At 36.1% G+C, this 20,404-nt stretch overlaps 1 protein-coding gene, 1 long non-coding RNA gene and 1 other non-coding gene across 4 annotated transcripts in view; 2 read left to right on the top strand and 1 right to left on the bottom strand.

Annotated features, from left to right (window-relative positions):
• Window positions 1-932, bottom strand: part of LOC144659638 (uncharacterized) — a 37,486-nt gene extending 36,554 nt beyond the window's left edge. The window contains exon 1 of the mRNA XM_078520122.1: window positions 837-932. The gene's annotated coding sequence lies outside the window, so the exon portion shown is untranslated. The remainder of the gene's footprint in view (window positions 1-836) is intronic.
• A 10,337-nt stretch (window positions 933-11,269) lies between these two features.
• LOC144659884 (uncharacterized) lies at window positions 11,270-20,088 on the top strand. 2 transcript variants are annotated; one of them, XR_013571983.1, is made up of 3 exons: window positions 11,270-11,365; window positions 18,670-18,910; window positions 19,695-20,088. It is a non-coding gene; the product is annotated as an uncharacterized LOC144659884 (long non-coding RNA). The 2 variants fall into 2 exon arrangements; XR_013571982.1 differs by having other exon boundaries at window positions 18,670-18,916.
• Trnas-gcu (transfer RNA serine (anticodon GCU)) lies at window positions 17,127-17,199 on the top strand. The gene has a single exon. It is a non-coding gene; the product is annotated as a tRNA-Ser (tRNA).
• Window positions 20,089-20,404: the final 316 nt, after the last annotated feature.

Genomic DNA, 20,404 nt, shown 5'->3' with positions numbered 1-20,404 from the left:
CATTTTAATAAGCTACTTAAGATATGAACATATCAGCTTGATAGCAAGACCACTGATGAGTTCTCGACCAAAAGAAACAAATAAACATGGTTGTTGAATATCCTTTGTGTTGTGACAAAGCAGAAATGTTATGCATGAGAGAAGCCGATTTAGTTGATCGGAATCCCTCTCTCGCGCGCAATGCGGGGTAAATAAAATAAATGCAGGAAAGACAGGGAATTGGAAGGAAAACTCTACCCAAATACGAGCTGACGAACGAAAGCATGCATGTAGAACAAAAATTAAAAATCAACTGGTAGCAAGCAATATGTAATGACAATACATGTACTCATATTAGAATTAAGAGAAATTATGAGATGTTTATTATACTATACGGTTCTTAATTGTTAATGTTAAATTTTCTTTTACTTTTTCAATTGCACTTTTTTGTTTGCTTTATAAACAACTATATAAAACTAAAATTTAAAATCAGGACAAATAAATAATCTTGTTGAATTGGGAAAGAGAGAAAATATACTAACTAATCTTACAAAAACAATGTTTTTACACGTGAGTGTAAAAACGCAATTTAATCTTTAAAAAAATGATAAATATTTTCCCGCCACTATCTCGCAGTTTATATTTTATACATGTACATGTTTCTATTCAGCTTACAACTTGTCTATGACAAAAGTGCCGTGAAATGAATTTTCAAAGTTTTTGTCGTCGTGGTATACAAATCAAATATGTAAGCTAGCTACGTTTCTCACAGTTGTGGATATTGCCAACAGAGTTTTAAATCTGTACAGTAATTTAAAACGTTAAATGAATAAGTTATTATGAGTATTTCAACTTACCCCAACTTCGTGTATAGTATCGCTCAGGTTGTAGATTAGTTTGAATCGATGAAAAGCTCTAAACAGTTTGTGCCAATTTTTTGAATAAGCTGGTTGATTTTCCTACAAATTTGACTATTTTCTGTTTGCTGACATAACGGGCTCTTGCCATCGTAGAAACCAGCGCAAAACGTCCAATTAGACTATATTTACCCGAGTACGTTTGACGCAAGTTATGAAATTTTTATACTGATGTCTTGTTCGGATAAGCCTTCTGTGGCTATTGTGATAACCTTCAATGCTTAGCTGGATATCAGTAAAGAAGTATTCAAATACAACTGTTGTATTCTTCGAGAACTTCTTTTTGAAGCATCCCTGGTGATAATTACATTTTTTTGCGAATGTTTCTGTCCAAAAATAGTTGCGCTTCGCCAAATAAATTAAATGTGAAGTTGTTATTAATAAAAGTAACTGTTGTTATTCGCATGTTTTTTTTTTGTTTTGCTTTTTTTTGGTCCATTTTTGGCATCTTGTTCGGTGGTTTTGGAACAAATTGCACTATTCTTTTCTTGTATTGTTACAAATTATACAATTAACTATTTAAATACGTAAGTACAACTATAAATCTCCGATAAAAGAAGCAAAATGATTTTTTAGTATTTGAGCGATAGTAAAAACATTGTTTGCTGATAATTTGTCTTGGCGATCTCAAATAATATCTGCATAATCTTTACCTTATCTCATAGTGGGTTGTTCTAATAGCTCTTTAAAAGTAATCGTTATTTATCAAGCGAATATTCACTTCTATTTTTAGGCAGAAATACATTAACCACAGTAAATAGTTCGACCCTTGTACTTAACTATCAATAATAGTAAATAAAGTCAATTTTCTCCTCACAAGATCTGTTTTGCACGTTCACGAAATTATGTTAAGTCCTAGCGTGGTTATGCTAAGTCCCTAGGGGGATATCTATATATAAACCAACACGCGGTATGAGACGAGCAGTAGCGACGCAATCTTGTAAATGATGTTAAGCTAAATCAGGGAAAGAGACGCTAAGTTAACTCAGGGAAGGAGACATAACCTAACACAAGGCTACGACCGGGAAAAGGATCACAAGAATTGTAAGTTTAATATAGTTTAATTTCAGTTTGTATCCGTTCAAGACATTTACGAACAATTACGGCACAAAGCCTCAAACAACTTGTAATTTATCTTTCAGTTTGACTATAATGTAACTCTAATCAGAAGAGATAGTGCACAAATAAATCCTCAGATTTTCCCAAGCTGAAGGTGTCCAGTGCAAGTCCAAAATCAAGCAAACAGGTGATGAGAAAATAGAAAATCATCAACTATGGGATATTGTCTCGATGTAATACTTAAGGTGGCTCCATAGGGTTTTGAGATATTACGGCGCGCGCACAAGTAATACACATCAAAAGATCATTTTCGCGTTATTTTTTAAACTAGTTAAATAAAAGCTGCCGAAATATTAAAAACAAGGACTAAAATATGTTGTGCATTATTCTTTTTTAAAATAACGGCCTTTGTTTTTGAGCTTCATGCATCTACTCAAAAAGTGCTATTTTTTGGTGTTTTTATGGCTTTGATCTTAAATTTCTTTAATTTTCTTCGGTGAAAATTTTTGAAATTCTCCCAACGGATTGAATCTGATGAGAAATAACTTTTAAAAACAAAAAAAGTAGGGGTTGTCCAGGTCGTTTTTGCGTTTTTGGTTATTTTGTGTTTTTTTGACTAAGCAAAAAAACTGGCTTACAGATTTTTTTAAAAAAACGGCAAAAAGGGCAGTTAACAAGGTATCACATCTATGCCAAATTTTAAGGAATTTCACCGAAGGAAACTCTAGTAAATACAAGGGGAAAATTTCTATTTTCGCCCGAATAACAATTACGTCATCAGAATAGAAATTGTCCAAGATCGCTATTTGAGCATGCGCGAACTTTCGAACCATACGAGTTGATGTGTAAAGACGAGCGTTCCCCGTTGTTGTCGGTTTTTGTGCGAATATCTGTTAACCCCAAGGTTAGTTAGAGACATACCTTAATCCTTTATGTAGCAGAATCTCTGAAATTCTGTTCGAAGTATCTCACAATCGCGGAGACTATTCTTTATTTTCTCTTTTGCTTTCGATCGTACGAACTTCACAAAAGCGACCAGAAGCACCGCGGAGGTTGTAAACACCTTTTTAGGGTGTTGTAAACTCTTTTATCTGCTCAACAAAGGAAAGCACGGGTGTTGTTTCATTGGCAGGAAGCAAGTCTCGCGTTTTCTCGCCGAAAATTTCACGCTCGCGTGAAGCCGCCATGTTTGTTTTGATTTGCCGGCATTTCAAGCTCGCCCTTTCGTACCCATTCTTCGCGCGGTCAAGAAACCCTATGGAGCCACCTTAATTCTCAGAAGTAATATTAAAAGAAATGTATGGTATTAGTTAGGAGAAATAATATTTTGAGCCTGGGGCTTCATAAGACGCTGAAAATATTCTTATAATAATATAATAAAACGTGTTACTTTTCTTCTTGTTTTGAGTGATTTTAAAAGAAAAAAAAAATCATGTATATATACTAGTTATGCAACGCTTTCGAGTGGTATACTATGGAATATCCCACGAGTCACTTGTATTTTCTCGGTATACACACGAGCCTTTAGGCGAGTGTGTATACCGAGAAAATACAAGTGACAAGTGGGATATTCCATAGTATACCACGAGAAAGTGTTGTATAACTATTTTATACCATGCCATAGAAAATACGCTTACTAAATTTCGTCGATCGAGAATACAATCGCAGCGCACGATGGGAAGGTTGGGTTGAATACCGTCGAATATACAACGGCTTTCCTGTATTCTGATTGGCTGTATTTTCTATGGCATGGTATAAATCAGTGTATATACGATACTGAATCCAAGGATGAACTTTGCAATACAAAATAAACATTCCGGTCTTCATTATAAAGCACTTTACAAATAGTTTAAAACGTCTTTGTTTTAATTTGACCGATCATTTAAAGCAACTGGCTTTCGTTGGAATAGGCCTTGATGTTTTCAAAATATCAGTTGATATGACCCGGTTCTCTCAAACATTTGATAAATACGCAGGTTTTTGGCTTTTCTTAAATTCTTATGTTAAAATACCAAATAAGGATTATATCATTTTGCAGTAAGAGATGTTTTTTTAATTAAAGTATAGCGCTCTATGGCAAAAAATGCTTTCCTGTCAATTCAGTAAAAAAAAATACTATCTATATCTTGTATAACAAATTGCAAATAGATCAAGATTGATGCATCGATATACATTAAAACTTCCTTTAACGGCGGTTTTCCTATAACGGACACCTCACTGACGTCATGAAAGCTGGCGAGTGCTTGTTAACAATAAGTACAACTTCAGATAATTTTCGTGTATCTGATTATGCCATGTACCCCGCTAGGAGATGTTTGAGAAGATATTTTTGTTATGTCATGCTTTTTGTGGGTTTTTTTTTTATCAATTTTTAGTTTACTTTGAATTAATATTCAGGATTATTATAATTTTCCCTCTTAGTTGTAAAAACAACTGTTAAAGTTGTGATAAGTGTTTTTCTATTTTAGAAAAAAAAACCTTATAAACGTAATTTACAATTTATTTATCTAACAGGTGCCCTGTGAACCCCCCCCCCCCCCCTCTTCGGGCCTGCCTAATGGTTAGTGCGCTGGACTCCGGATTGAGCGGTCCGGGTTCGAGCACTGGCCGGGGCACTGCGTTGTGTTCTTGAGGAAGACACTTTACTCTTCATCCAGGTGTATAAATGGGTACTGGCGAATTTACTGCTGGGGGTAACCCTGCCATGGACTAGCATTCCATCCAGGGGGAAGTAAAACTGCTCCTAGTCGCTTCATGCTACGGAAATCGAATAAGCTCTGGCCTGATGGGCCACTACTGACTCGAACGCAGACTTTACCTACCTTAGTTTTTACGATTTGTGGCTTTAGAATTCAAGCTTCCTATTTCCATGTTTTTCTATTGTTCTTTCTATTGCTTTTTTTATGGGTATAGCTACTATTTTTATTTTCTTCCTTCTTTTATTCTATTTCTCCCTCTGTAAATTGCCTTGTTTCAATGATCGACTTTTCAATAAGGTTAGAGCCATTCACTAGCTATTGCTGCAAAAGTGCAGTGACCAACAGAACCCGAATATTAAAAAAAATCCATGGTAATCGCAGGAAAAATGTACCAAAAAGATTTCCTCGGTCCCAGCCGCTGTGTATTCGCAAGCTTCTCTGATTGTGAACACACAAGAAAAAATTGTAAGATTATTTGTAAAGCGAGACTTGAAATGAGCCCAATCGGATGCAAAGGATTGTAAAGCGTCCATAACTTTAGAGTTCCTTAAACCACTCATGATCAGGAGAAGTTGAGAATACTAAATGAGTTAATTTTAATTTATATATCACTTTTCATTTTAAAATTGACTTTCCAACCAATTATATTGCACTTATCTTAGCATGGCCGCTAACTTTAATGAATTTTTGCATTACGCCTCTTTATCGGCTAAAGTGAGTCAAGCAAAGTATGCATTCATTTAGTTTAACGCCAACTGAGACCGTGAAGCCCAGTTATATTGAAAAACCATCCTCGTACTCTACTTTAATTTTCCTTACTGTTTAGCTCACTATTGTGGACAAAATATTTTGCAGACACTAGTTGTTTTTTCTCGTTCAAAACAGTGTATTTTGGTAATTGTCTCTAAAAATGAAGATAAAATTCGTTTTTAGCCGGCGGCCGCACATCAGAAAAGCGGCGTCTTTGCTTTATTGTTTCTTGATTATTCGCTTTTAGACGATGTTAAAGTACCTTCAGTTTTCAGTTAATGTCACTTTTGTTGAATGTTTGGTTAAACTTTTTTGCCACTTCTCAAGATTGCAAAATTATACCTTTCAAGTAAAGAATTTCACTGTTAAACCTTTTCAAAAAAAATTATTAAATTCGTTCGTGCGATGTAGAGTTATTAAGAACAGATATCAGTCTTTGCTGACGTAGTGTTTTTAGACTGAAATCTGAATTCTGAATCAGTGAAGGTATACTAAAGAGCTTCTTTGTTGTTAAAAAATAGTCCTTTAATAAATTTTTAAATAAATTTATCCAAACCCTACTCCTTATCGTCAAGTAAAACCAAGCCCTAAAATAATGCTGTCGAACTTTAGGTGCATATCCCATCTTCGAGTTTATGTTATAGATCTCATTTCATGAATTTTCTGATGTAATCATCGAGGGCTCTTGTCACTGAACGAACACCTATTTTCATCAGCAAAACATTTGAAGTGAGATAGATCTGAAGATGTTATATGTTTTTATTTTTGAAAGTAACAGGAATTTAAAGGAAATATAAATCGTATCACTTGATTGTGTTACGGAGGACTTATAACTTTGTGAAGGTCAGGATAACATTTAAACCATGAAAAGTTTAAGCTTGAAGATAATAAAAAGTACATTTAATACTTCTACATGCATTTGAATTTTGGAAAATTTCAAGGCTGACCTTTCCTCAACAGATTAGGACATAGATTATATAGACCTCTTACAAATACTGTTTATGTATGTTAACGATATAAAAAATTGTTGAAATAAATTAAATTTTGTACCTCACAAATACTGTGCATGACTCCATTCCATACGGTAAATGTCGTCCTGACACCATTTTAACGGAAAAATGTCTTATTCACTGTAAATTTCTGTCCCTCTTCATTGCTCTCTTCTGAGGTTTTAGAAAAATTCATTTTAATTGCGAATTTTTGGTAAGTGATATCTCTCGAGCTCCGCGATTTACATAATTGAGATTACTCCATTACTTCAGTACGTGAAAAATGCAACGAAAAAAGGAAAGAGAAAGTGTAAGAGATAGGCTGTATTTTGTCCAAAATCACATTTTCCTAGGTGAAAATACATCAATTATAGAATGATAAAAGTTTGAATCTTAAGATAATAAAACTTTTTATGAGAGGCGTGGCATAGGTTACACTCGGTGATAATTTTAAATGTTCTTTGTTTACTAAAGAAAACACATTAATCCAACACGTTTGCCGCCCGATTTCAGCTCATTTTTTTCAGTTTTTTGCTAGTTATCCTTGTCGCGTTAGCTAGCGAAATAAAGAAAAATAAATTTGATTTACTATACTGTGCTATATTCCGCACCTTTCTCTTTTTCTATTAGTTTAAATAAATAAATAAAAAACAATTTTTTAACCATCATTTAGTTTCGTTTGTACTGATATGTGTTGTTAGGTTCAGCAACGATTCCCGACTAAACGGCTTCGTATCTATTTAAACAAAAAATATGTTAGTTTCAGCTTGGTGGTTTTTTTGTTGTTAATCCGCAGTTTTCAAAGATGTTTATTTTTGCGCTGACGAAATGTTTTCCGTTTTTAGTAATTTACTGAATTGAGAAAAGTGCGTCAAAAGTTTAAATATGTGGAGGAGTATTTTCAAAATACTCGTGGAAAGTTTTCAGGACATCACGCAAACCTTGCGTTCACAGAATAGTTTTTACCTGAGGGGCATACAATTCACTTAATTTTCGCATATTTTCTGACATAATGAAGGCAAAATTTAAAATCTGCGCTAACTGAACGCTAAAGGCAAAAAAGCCAGACAGGAACTTTAATAGCCGAAATTGTGCAAACCTCAGTACAACCAATTAATCGAACAAGTTAAAGACACTCAAAAAAGCAAGAAACTGAGTTTCTAGCAAATGCGTGTTCTTTAGATTGTATTTATCATTGCTCAACTCTCTGATCTAATTTTTTAAAGCTTACAGCGTATTTTGGCGGTTAAATCCAGCTACGGACATACTGACATATCTAATGAAACTTTCCGCGGTAGACTTCAAATCCCTGATGCCATAAATCCCCTCGAGCAAAAAGCGAAAAAATCTTTATTGAAGCCATTTTCTCGCTCGTTTTCTACGCTTTGATTATTACTCGGCAATTTTTAAGGGTAGAAGCGACTTCTGGTAGTCTAAATATTCGGGCAGCCGAGGTATAAAGTAGTTTTTTTTTATCAAATGCCGACTGAATAGAATCAGAATAAAAGCCAAATTGAAAACCAAAATTACAAAAAACTGGCTGGTGCGGCTACCTTTACGAAGTGAATGAACAACGAAAAAGACATACAATTAGTACAATTTAATTTTATTCTCATCCTATATTTAGTTTAAACCAGAAGCTCTCTATTTAAAATGTTGGCCTGCGTACAGTGTTTTAATGTAACTATGCTATGTGCAAAGAGTCTGGTAAATGGACTTCAATGAATATTTGCAAGAGAAAGCTTAAATTCAAATGGCGTCACAAAAGGTGTCTTTTTAAAATTTATGAAAAAGCTTTCAAGCTTTTTCAGCGTGAATACGTGCCGGCTATTCACGATTTCGTGCGAGAAACCCCACAGTGAAATGATCAACCATAATGACGAGAAATCACTTAGCAGAGATTGCGCTAGACAGCCGTAATATCTACAGTTTATAGAAATGGAACTAGCAGTAGCTATATAGCTTCCATTTCCACAGTTTTACGCAAACTATACAAGAATGACGACATACCATTCCCGGAAGTTGCTTAAATTTGTTTGGGTACTCTTTTGAAGACGAAACAAAAATAAACAGAGCCGAATTGATACCGAAAATGCACGCTTCCAATTTTTACCATCACGTATTCTAGTCTTCACGAAAGGTCTTCTGTTGGAGGTGGAAAGCAATGAACCGCCAACATTCCCTCACTCTAGAAGCTTCTACAGAAAAATGAAAGGAAATAAAACAGCGTGAGAAATCAAATTATACATAGTATAGTGGAGGCGAAAAATAAAACATTGAAATCATACAAAACTAAAATAGAACCAGATAAGTGCAAGGGATGTCAAGAAGGTAATTATAGGGTGCTCATTGCTGGCCGCGATACCGGCCGAGAGGTTGAGACATTTAAAAGCCAGCAAAACCCTGAATTAAATGACGTGGCTTAAAACACCTTTTGAGCCTACGGACTTTAAAAGGCAACACTGTGTGTGACCATTCAAATAAAAGCTAATGAGCAGTACTTTCATGTTAATCTGTTTAATGTACTGTACAAAGTGGTTCTAACTTTTAAGTCTTGTGAATGAAACCCGCGTGTGGTCATTCAAATGGAAGCAACCCCTGAGCAGTATTTTCATGTGGTCCGGCTTATTAGGTTTAGTCTGTACATGAAACCCTAGCGTGTGTCCATTCAAAAGAAAGCGTTTGAATTTAAGGTAGTTAAAACTTTTTGCTGTGAAACCCTAGTGTGTCACCATTTTTTATTATACTGTAAAGGTGGTTATAACTTTTCCTTCTTGTGGATAAAACCTAGCCTCCCTCGCAGACGTGTGTGGCCATTCAAATGAAAGCAACTGACAGTATTTTAATGTGGTCTGTTCATTTAATCTGTGCATGAAAAGCTGGCATGTGTCTATTCAAGGGAACGCGTTTAAATTCAAAAGAAGTACTTTTATGTGGTTCTGTTTATTATGCTCTACAAAGTGGTTATAGCTGTTAGGTCTGTAGATGAAACCCCCATGTGCAATGATAACCTTTCAAGTGAAATTAAAAGCGACGTACTTTCACTTATACATCACATGGTACTGTTTGTTTTACTATACAAAAGTGGGTGATCAACAATTTTTTGGCCATTAAAATGAACGTGGGCTACTGAGCACTGAGTATTTCCATGTGCTACTTAACTGTCCATTATACTGTACAGTTTGTGGGCAAAACTCTTTGAGTGCCCTTGTGTTTCACAATTCAAATAAATCTTTATACGAACATAGAACGGGTTTGTCTTTCAGCCACTTTTAAAGTATCCAGCAGCAGCAGGCGTATTCTAGACGAGCGAGTATACTGAATATTATAGAGTGTTTTGATTGTAAGGGCGAGTGGAAAAATGGACAAGGGAATTTAAATCGTCCGACCTCTTCAGTCCCGCCCTCTTTGTTTGCCCGCGGTTTTGACGGGATTCAAGTGCTCGCCCACTAAAAACTCCAGCAATGCAGCCACCACTTAAACAAATTAGGTTTTTGGCAGCTGACATAGCCTAACTAAAAGATAAAGGCCTGAAAGCTCTTTATCATTACTGTGAAGTAAGTATTCCTCCGATACTCCTTGTGCGTGGTGGAAGCGGCAAATAAAATTAAACGTGACCTTTTTTTTTACTAAAAATGGAGACAGCCAGTCTTGTTGATATTACCCACGTTCCCAAATTAATGTCCATCATGACGCTAATTATAAGGAACGGTAATTCATTCACGGGTCATTAGAATAGGACTACTTATTCATATTCTCTTTAATCTTCCTAAGTTCTTTTCTGAGTGCCATGCGTTTCTCAGTACTGTTAGTATTGACAATTTAGAGGATTTTTGAGACAATTTCCTTAAGTTGATGATTTTCTTTTAATCTCGTTATCTGCTTCAAGTTGTTGTTTTGTAGACATTTAATTAAATTATCAGCAGAAACAGTTGTTGTTCTTGGAAATATTGCACTAGCTATACTAAATCTTCCTCATACACGCTACATGCAGTCAAAATTCCGTCAAGGCATCGCGTGGTTTTGAGAAGTGGAATAATTAAAAAAAAGTGAAAATGTAGGAGTTTAAAAAAAAAAAAAAAAACTCTGTCTATAATATTAAAGCGTCCGTTTTATGTGGGAGTCCGTAATACAGGATTCAGTTCACTAGTGTATCTTATCGGTCGGTGGGAAAGCCTAGCAGCGCATCGAATGAAATATTTGATAAACGTATATGCATAATTGGAAATAGGTAAAAACGTTTAGCCTGTAATATTCCTTCCTTGACTGAGATTTTAATTGAGAGTATAAAATGAGCTTTGTTTTAAATAGGTTTTAAATCTGTTGATTTTAATTTCAAAATCAGTTTTCACTAACAAGGATTCAGAGATACAATTGATTAATTTGTTTAAATTGAGTATTTTTAAATCTGGTCGAAGAAAGTCGAAAATAGCTTTTTTTAATTTTACAATTTCTAAGAAAGCGAACAAATTGAATAAACAATGCCGTTTTAAAATTCGTGATAGTTCCATCACGAAAAATCTATTGGGTTTGAATTCTATTTAACAGTGAGGATTCGTATAGGTTAAATAAGGTTGCAGTTTGTTTTACGCCTTTATTAGTTGGTGAATAAAAAATCTATCTTTTCTTTAAACAGCTGTTTTAGTTGACAAAACAATTTCACCGGGATACCAATAATTCAAAAACCTAATGGCTCCCTTTAAAACCTTTCTCAATAACAAATGACAAACAACAATTATGTTATTTTAAAAATATCGACAACTTTTCCAGCATGTACGCCCTTACAAGTTCGCAAAAGGGCGGAAATAACCCACAAATGGGTGAATTTTTAAATGATATATTTTCTATCTATAGTGTGAATAAACGAAGCGTGGGGCTTCATTATAAATAAATGGATTTTTCCGAGTATTGGTAATTAGGATTTTCGCGAAGTCATAGTTTGTTGGAGAGCCGATAGAAGCCGATTTAAAAGGTAAGTTGACGATGGAGATCATTATAGTCTTTTCTCTGTGTAATACAGAATTCAGTAGCAAATTAACTAAAACCTAAAATACGTGAATCGTTAAAAAGCCGGTAAAATGTCAATTAGAATCACGATTAAAGGATTAAAACAGCTATTCTTTAGACATATCATAGAAATCTATATTCTTTCTCGAGGACACAAATGCCTCAACAATCTGATTCTGGTTGACAATTATGATATGACTGATTTTCATGGGCTAATTCAGAATATAACCACTCCTGTATGGTCGTTAGATTTGTCTAGCTCCAGTTAACTTTCATGGGGCGGTGTTTTTATCTATATTATGCGACCTTTAAGTCAGGATGAACTCAAAGACGCAATGATTACTGAAATCTTCTAAAATCAGCCAACCATAAGCCTGAATTCTGTCTCCGACAGTGAAATTGATGAACCGGTATTAATATTTGTTATATGACAAATTCAAGTTTTATTCCGAATACATTTTATTTAACCTGGTAAATATATTGACTATATAAATATTTGATCGAGATGTATTGCATGCATGGTTCAAATCTATCGATATTTTGATCAAGGGTGTTTTTTGCCTTGCCTTAGCTGGTGAAGCATAATTTAATACTGGTATTTTCTTTAGATTTAGTACTAACCTCGAATTTGTAATACTAATCAATAGATACATTAATGCAACTAAACCACTCTTTTTTCGTATCCAACAGTTTAAAATAGCATATATTTATGTTTTGTGAGCGAATCTTTGGAACAAAATAGAACAGCTTAAACTGAAAGCACAACAGTCCTTGTGAAACACAAAAGGAACACACAAACATGCTGTAGCAGAAACAATTCTCTTAACTTACAGGCAGTAACTCTTTTAAATAGTTTATGCTTAAAATTTTGAAACATTTCAATGCTTTATCACTGGAAAAGCCATTCTCGTCTATGATCATGATAATATCATTGTAAATGTGGCTGACAATGCTTATTTTAACTAAAAATCTCTAAAAGTATTCATTCACAAAGAAGATTTTTGACGATGCAAATTTCCTTCGGTCATTACAACGAAAAAACTAAAGCCGTTCGAAGCGACAAATCTAATTGGATGCTAGTCGCGCGAAAAGGTCGACTTTATTGCTTTACACCCTTTCCAAAGTGGGAATAGATTTCTTAATTAACTTCACAATAAAGCTGAAGTACTTATCAAATCGTTAACGTTTTGAACATCTCACTTCAGCTCCTCACACCTAAAGACAATTGCTACTAAGTATCTTTTCAAATTTCTTTTCGAGAAGAAAAAATGTGCGTATTCAATATCGTCCATTGCCAAACAAATTGTATCACTTCAGCAAAATGACTACTTTTTTAGCAAGCTCAAAGGTGCTGGCCTAAAAGATTTTCAAAAATCTGTATAAATTAAGTTTCTGCCGCTTTAATCTGAATAAAAACTGGAAGAAGACCCGTGGAACAAACGAAAATTGAACTCAAAAAGCGATCTTCGTTTTGGTTTTCATGAGGGCCATTGTCAATAAGAGTTCATTGTTAACTGCATTTAACGAGTTAGAAGAAAAGCTTCGCACATATGAGCAGAGTCCTTCACAAATTGAAAAAAGATAAATCTTAATTACGAAGAAAAAGAAAACGATTTGCGCGTGCTGGCTGAAATTAACCCCTTTGATCCCAGACCAACATATCAATTATCCTTGCCACTTCTAAACATTCCTCCGCCTTGCTCTTGGCCTTCGGAGTTTTGGACAATGCCCGCATTAAGCAGCTTTTTTATTCTCCGGGTGACTTTTAAGCTCAGCTGTATGTTAAAAAGCCAGAAGGGACATCAAAATTAAACAATCCGCAAAAAATAAAAAAAAGGCAATAAAGAAAATAATAGAGCCAAAGGAAGCAATTCATTAATGCGTCATGCGACATCTGTGAAGTATAATTGTTGTTTACTGCATGATCATGCCGATATCTCGTGATATAGATGATTATAAACGATCCTATTTTGTGGTTTGAATGTTTCAAGGCCCACCGCGTTGAATCATGTCCGGCGATAACCAGCATAGGTTTTGAGCAAGCTCGCGCTGCACTCGCCGAATCAATCTTGTAACTTTGTCGCTCGCGCGTTCGACATGTCGTCCTGATTGGGAAATGTTAAACTTTCAGTTTCAGATTCCTATATTTTTTGTTTTGGCTCTGTGTTAGACTTAGACAGTCGATTGGTGTACAATAATAGCTAGCAACTGAGAAAAACATACACAGAAAGTGCACGAGAGCTGTTATGTGAATTGCACTGAAATCTGTAAAAAAAAATCTTACTGAAATGACTAAAAATTGTAGTTTCGCCAGTTTGAAGAACAGATAGAAGTGATTTCCTTACTTTGATGTTTCCCAGAGACCCCATAGGTTGTATCGATATTAAGTTCCAATTCCGCAAAATTGGATTACATTTTTACGAATTGATGCATGCTGACATAAATCGATATTTTTGTATAAATACTGTTTTTCACCAATGATGCAGTGCACGTAAAGAGAGAAAAGGTTTGGCCGGAGACGTCCTTCCTATCACAGAACTTGCAATAAAAGTAAAGAAGAAATGAACTGGGTACAAAAACTAATTAAAAACTTTTTCATCTGATTCATGAAGTTCGTGATTCTTTATTCATGACAGGGATATTCTCTATGGTCCACCTGAAAACTGCAAATCACGTTTATTCGCGCCGCGAAATCCTCTTATTCTGCCACATGTAATGACAACACAAAATTTGAACCATCGGCAATGCCTTTGCTTAGGGAAATTAGGCCGACTGTTTCGGAAATTATAAAAACATTAACAAGTCAAGAAAAAGACGAAAGCACTCAGGTAGGTCCGTCAGCACATGATAATACATGTCAATGGGGATTTAAAACTGATGGGATTTTACAATTCAACTTACGTACTTCGTGACGGCCACGACTATCACTTATGATAAAGATTTTAACTGAATACTTAGGGGGAGCGTACGAAAACATATTTATACTCTTATTGAGGATGATCGACTGCATGGGAACTTAACAGTTGAAACAAATTGCTCAGAAAAAGGAACTTACATTTTTCGTAAAGCCTCTTTTTAGTTTAACATTTAGTATATGTTTAGAGATTTATTGTAAAATTGCCGACCATCATTTATGGAAGTCCTCCCTATACTGGTACGGTAATGGGTGGACTGTCGCGTAATATATGACTTAAGATGGTATCCACAAGCTTCTCTTTCCTTTCGTCAGTAAGCCTGACAGCTGAACTTGAAATCTATGTGGCAAGTATCAGTCTTTTGCGAAATCTCGCTCATAATTTAAGCCCATTTTTTTTGTGAAATACTGCTTCTTTTATTGTTCCGACTTTTAATAATCGATGTCCGGGCGATTTTTTTTTTTTTTTTTTTTTTTTGGGGGGGGGGGGGAATGGAGTGTTTGGGGCGCATAAAGCGGTACGCCTAAGGTGCTAGAGTTAAATATGATTTAGGATGGATTGTTGGTATTGTTATTAGCCTGTTCCAGGCGTTCGGTTAGTTGGGGAGCGCGAAAAACGGCGAGCGAAAAAAATGAGGGAAGGGGGGGGGCGGGGAGGAGGGCGCCTTAGTCCCCTCCCCATTTTTTTGCTCGCCGTTCCTCGCGCCGCTTCCCAACTAACCGAACGCCTGGAACAGGCTATATTGTTATCAGAGAACTCGATAAATAACTTACTCGCAAGTTGACATTAAGATCCCCAAATGGTTGCTTATACATTTCTAATTGTTAGTTTTTTTTATAACTGTTCGATGTGATAAGAAAATATTTAACATTCTTGGATATATCTCAAGACTTTCAACACCGGGGTCAGTATAAAAGTTATGGCTAACGTAGAAAGAATCCAGCTTACAAAATATTCTTTTACAGCAATAATGCACATGACTCCTTCCAAATGGGCTTATTCTTTTTCACGCACCTCTTTACCCAACTCTTGAAAAATAACAGAAATTAAAACAGCTTAAGGAACCAATGACCTTCATCTTTGGCCACGTATAGCCTTAACGCTATCTACCACACGAAGCGGTTTTGATACAGGAAATATTTCACACTACGCAGTAACACATGAAGCTTATTTCCGATCAACGGTATTTTTTTCAACAGGAAAACTGTCGACACCTCGGACGACAGTTTTCAGACAAATTTCGTGAATTCTTGTGAGCCTAAATAGGTTTCTTTCGAAAGTATAAGGAACAATGGATAGAACGGACTGAAATTTTAACTTTTCGCTCTTAAATTGGCGTGAGTGTGGCTCATAAAATTTGATATTATTGATTCTATAAGGTACGATACTTGGATAAGTCTAATAAGAAGCTTATCGACTGGTCAGTCACGTTAATGAATATGCCGCGAGAGCGGGAGGTCCCATCCATAGAACACTCTTAGCGGATTAAAAAATTCCCAAGGAAATCCTACGCTCGGCCCTCGTTGTAGGCAATGATCATGGATTGGCAATAATAATATGAGTGATGTGCTCTGTGGTCTCATACTCAACCTTGTGGGCATGCAAATTGGAAAAAAATCAGTTTTGTTTTAGAACCACTTGCTTCCCTTAAAAATTCCAGTAAGTGCTAAATTACGCGATAATCTCGCTTGATGCGTCAATTGTAAACAATGTCGCTCTCTGCAAAGTGGGTGACGATATGAGCAGATTTTTCAATTGACATTTTCCAAACCAGCTCTTACAGGGATTAAGAGGTGACCCCAGCGTTTTTAAACTGATAAATTTAAGGTGATCCTGTTGTGAAACCTTTCAAAGGATTTAAACATTTCGTCTTTTTAAAATGCCCGCAACTTCCTGACATGCATATATAAGCTTAAGAAAATCTGCTTAAGATTCCTAAAGCTCATGTTTTAAATAAAATTATCCCCCGTATAACAAAAACCCGTGTGGCAAAATACAAAAGGATTTAAATGCAAAGGAATTCAGAGCAGTTAGCGTATACCGTTCCCTGTACTCTCAACAATTGGAAAGAGACTAGTCGCAGGAATTCCATCGCGTATTTTACATTGAAGGGTTGAATTTTTCCGGAGATTAATATGCCATGTCCTTCTAAGTAGCAGTTCTATTGTATCACAAAGCAATATTGCCGACATGCCTTCTTGGTTTATATAAAGGGCTCAAGCATAAATATGATTATATTTAGTTGTCGACAACTGCTGAAGTTTGGCACCTTATCTCCGGCGTTAAGTTTGTTAATCGCTACAGTTTACAACTTTATACAAGTAAGTTGTTGTTTTTTTTAACTGTCCCTTTCTACGATTTAAAATAGTCCGTCTTCTTAAACTGAAGGCTCCAAACGTTAGATAGTAATTAAATGATGAAATCTTACCGAATAACAAACAAAAACAAAATCTTGGAGCAACTGAAATCAGTCTAACCAAGAAATAAATTGAAATTTATTAATTAATGCATTTAATCGATTTGCCTTTAAGTTAAAAGCCAGTTTGTCGGAAAATTTATTTAAGATCGATTTTCATGATCAATGTGTTAAACCTTCTTTGTTAACAAAAATTGAAGTTGCACCGAGATACGATCCGGGACAGTTCAACAATGAACAGCGAGATCAATATGAACATGTAGTTTTAATATGTTTTCCTATTACATGTTTACCTTTTTGTTATTTTTAGTCCCCCCCCGGACCCAGGTGGGGGGGGGGTGGGGTACTTCCTTACATAACCTATTACCTTACATATATAACCTATTATTGCCGCCGCCTGGTTAGCTCAGTTGGTAGAGCGCCGGACTGCTGTGCGGGAGGTCGTGGGTTCGAACCCCAGACCGGACCAACACTCAGGGTCTTAAAATAACTGAGGAGAATGTGCTGCCTTTGTAATTTCATCTGCAAATGGTTAGACATTCTAGTCTTCTCGGAAAAGGACGATAAACCGTAGGTCCCGTCTCCTGTATATTCAGTCTTATAACAGGGTACGTTAAAAAACCCACACACTATTCGCAAAGAGTAGGGCACGAAGCTCCCGGTGTTGTGGTCTGGCCTTTACAATTGTGTAGTAAAATTACAGTACGTGTAAAGCGCATTTGAACATATACATATGAAAAATGCGCTATATAAATACATTATCATATAAATACATTATCATTATCATTATCATTACCCTGTGGTTATGGTTTCGGAGCCTTTCAACTCTGAACAAAGGTGTGGTTTGTGCATTCTGGTCAGAAAATGGTATTTATTCTTGCATGAATCTATAATTTATCATTGTTTTAATTCATGTCTTGGGCCTGGGAAGTTCGATTCAAAACACCGGGAATTTTAAGTCCTTCTCAATGTTTACGCGAATCGAAACAGTTCTTGGGTAGGATCTGGTTTGAACTAAGGTGGCCATAGTGTAGGTGTTCACCTCCCCCTTCTCCACCCCCCGAGTACGGATACACGTAGGCTAGGAATAAAGTATCGAGTCTGAAGGCAAAATAGCACACGATACAACCCACCAAATGTTCGGGGAGTACCCTGTCGAGATCTTAGCCAATATAATAATAATAATAATAAAGACTTTATTTAAAATGAGGGTAACACTAAATAGCAAAGCTAACAAACCTGTGGCCCTCCCTAAAAATTACACTAGAATATTATAAAAACACTATATACATTGAAAATTGAATACGAATATGCATAATAGTAAACGATATATGAAGCTAAAAAGTTAAAACTATACAATAAAATGATGTAAAAGCTGCTGCTCCGAAAACACCCGATCTCTGAGAGATTCTTTAAAGGGCTTCGGCTGTTCGATTCGCCTTTTTGAGATAGGGAGAGCATTCCAAAGGCGGGTGGCAGAAACAGAAAAAGTGCGCCCGCCTTCTGTCTCCCTTCTGAATTTCGGGCAGCGCAAGTTAAAATAAGCGTAGCGAGTGCTTCTTTTGTTTGCTTGGCTATTTAACACAAGTTGGTCGCTTAAAAAGGTAGGGACGTTTCCATAGATCCGTTTGTGGACTAGCGCGCATTTGTTTATATTACATTGTTCGTGTACTGGGATCCATCCCAGTCTATTAAAAAGTTCCACAGATGATGCACGCGGTTCTGCAAAGAGAATGACTCTGGCTGCGCGCTTCTGTAGTTTAAGAATTCTGTTTAGACATTCTTTGTTGCACACCGACCATACTATGCTACCATAATTTATAATAGGTTGTATTAAGGCGTTATAGTATTGTTTGCGTGATCTGTGCAGTACACGATGGGCACCTTATAACCAATAGATGACGTCATTGATATCTTTCCCATATATTTCTCGTATAGACCTGAGATACCATAATCATGAAGACGTCCATGCCACTCTGCCTATTCCTGTTAGTCCTGTTTCTCTGTTCTCTGTTGCTAAGCAACACCGAGGCGCAGGGTAACAAAAATCGCTGGTGGTGCCGTCGCTTCACTCGAAGAACTAAACAAAACTGCCGTGAAGGAAGAAGGTCCTACAACAACAACAACAACAACAACATCAGAGAGTCAAGAGTTGCTTACTTCTTTAAAGGAAGGCATAGTAAGTGTAAACACATATTTGTGGTTTAAAGGCCGCGCTAAACTAGGAAACACTGTTACGGACGCAAATGTTTCCCAGTTTTGTCACGCGGGAAACGTATCGCAGAAACAAATTTTGCTTCACGGAAACAAAAAAATTTCTTCCTCAAGTCAAAAACAATTTTTTCTTAAGCCAACATATGTTGCCCACTTCAGCCACCATATATAGAAGCAATGTTGAATAGGTAATGCGCATGTGTGACACTTTGTTCCCGGAACATTGTTGCCTAGTTTAGCCACTTGGGGCAGCGATACGTTTTCCTTGCTTCCCGCTAATTTAGCCACCTAGGAAACATGACAAGGAACAATGTTTCCTAGTTTAGCCAGCCCTTAATTGACAACAGACAGTTACAAAAAACCAACTAACGTCAACAACTTTATTATGTGATGCCTTTTAACTTGCTGATGACAATTTGCTATTCTTTTGAGTTTCATGCTAGCCTGCCCTCCAAGTCTCGTCTGCATGTACAAATTAAAGTACAAAAGAATTTGAACTCCAAAATGTGGTCTGGGCCCGGTTTCCGGGTTCCCTGTGATTAAGTGGGATTTTGTGCAACTTCTCTGTGTTCCTAAGGATTTTTACTCACCGGTATTGTGTTTCCCACACTCTTCAATCCATTTTCTGCTGAGTTAACCATGTTAGGGTTCAAGAAGACCTTCAGGAACAGAGGGAATGATTGCTGGAGGGCAATAAACATAAAAGAATAATAAACTAACTCCACGTAAATGTCGTTCTTGTTTCACAGATGAAGCAGTGGGAGATCTAGAGCGAAATCTACTGGGTGATAATCAATGACGAGGAAATACGGCCAGGCCAAAGGACTCTGATGGAATCTAAAGTATTATTTATTTGCAATTCAACAAAATGGTCCAATCACGAGAAATAATTCATTGTATTTTGGTGATTACAGGAGTCCATTACAATATAGACTGGGACTGATCGACCGAGCGACTGGTCTGCGTAGTCAGCAAAGTATAAGAGAGTTCTTAAAAAAAATGTTCTAAAGTAAGATTTTCCGACTTAAGTTTCAATATTGAAACTATAAATTTGTTTTTAAATGCATCTTATATAAGTTAATAAGCGGGCATGTTAGGCCTCTAAAGTATTTATTAAATGCTGCAAATAAAGATTCAAACATATGGCAACGTAAACTGATATTCTCAACCACGCATCTCGAAAGCTCGCTACTTCATGATGTGATTGAAAAGGCGAGGGTATCAATATGGAGGAGAGAATTTCTGAAAACTGTGAATGGATAAAACTACGACAAAAAAAATTGAAAACTAAAAATTTCGTAAGGGTTTTCATGTCGGCTTAACTATTTTCAAGGGACTTAATTTTTGCAATTTTCGCGATTGCAAAATATTGCGAAATTAATTTCCCGCGGAAAAAAGTTATCGCGGAAATAAGCGACGACCCTGCTTGAAAGCTTTTTCTGATTGAGTTGACGTCAGT

Source organism: Oculina patagonica, chromosome 7 (assembly GCF_052425735.1).
Source record: "Oculina patagonica isolate OP01 chromosome 7, crgOcupat, whole genome shotgun sequence".
NCBI lineage: Eukaryota > Metazoa > Cnidaria > Anthozoa > Scleractinia > Oculinidae > Oculina > Oculina patagonica.
The sequence above is the reverse complement of the archived record's forward strand: the minus strand, read 5'-3'. Positions and strand labels throughout refer to the sequence as shown.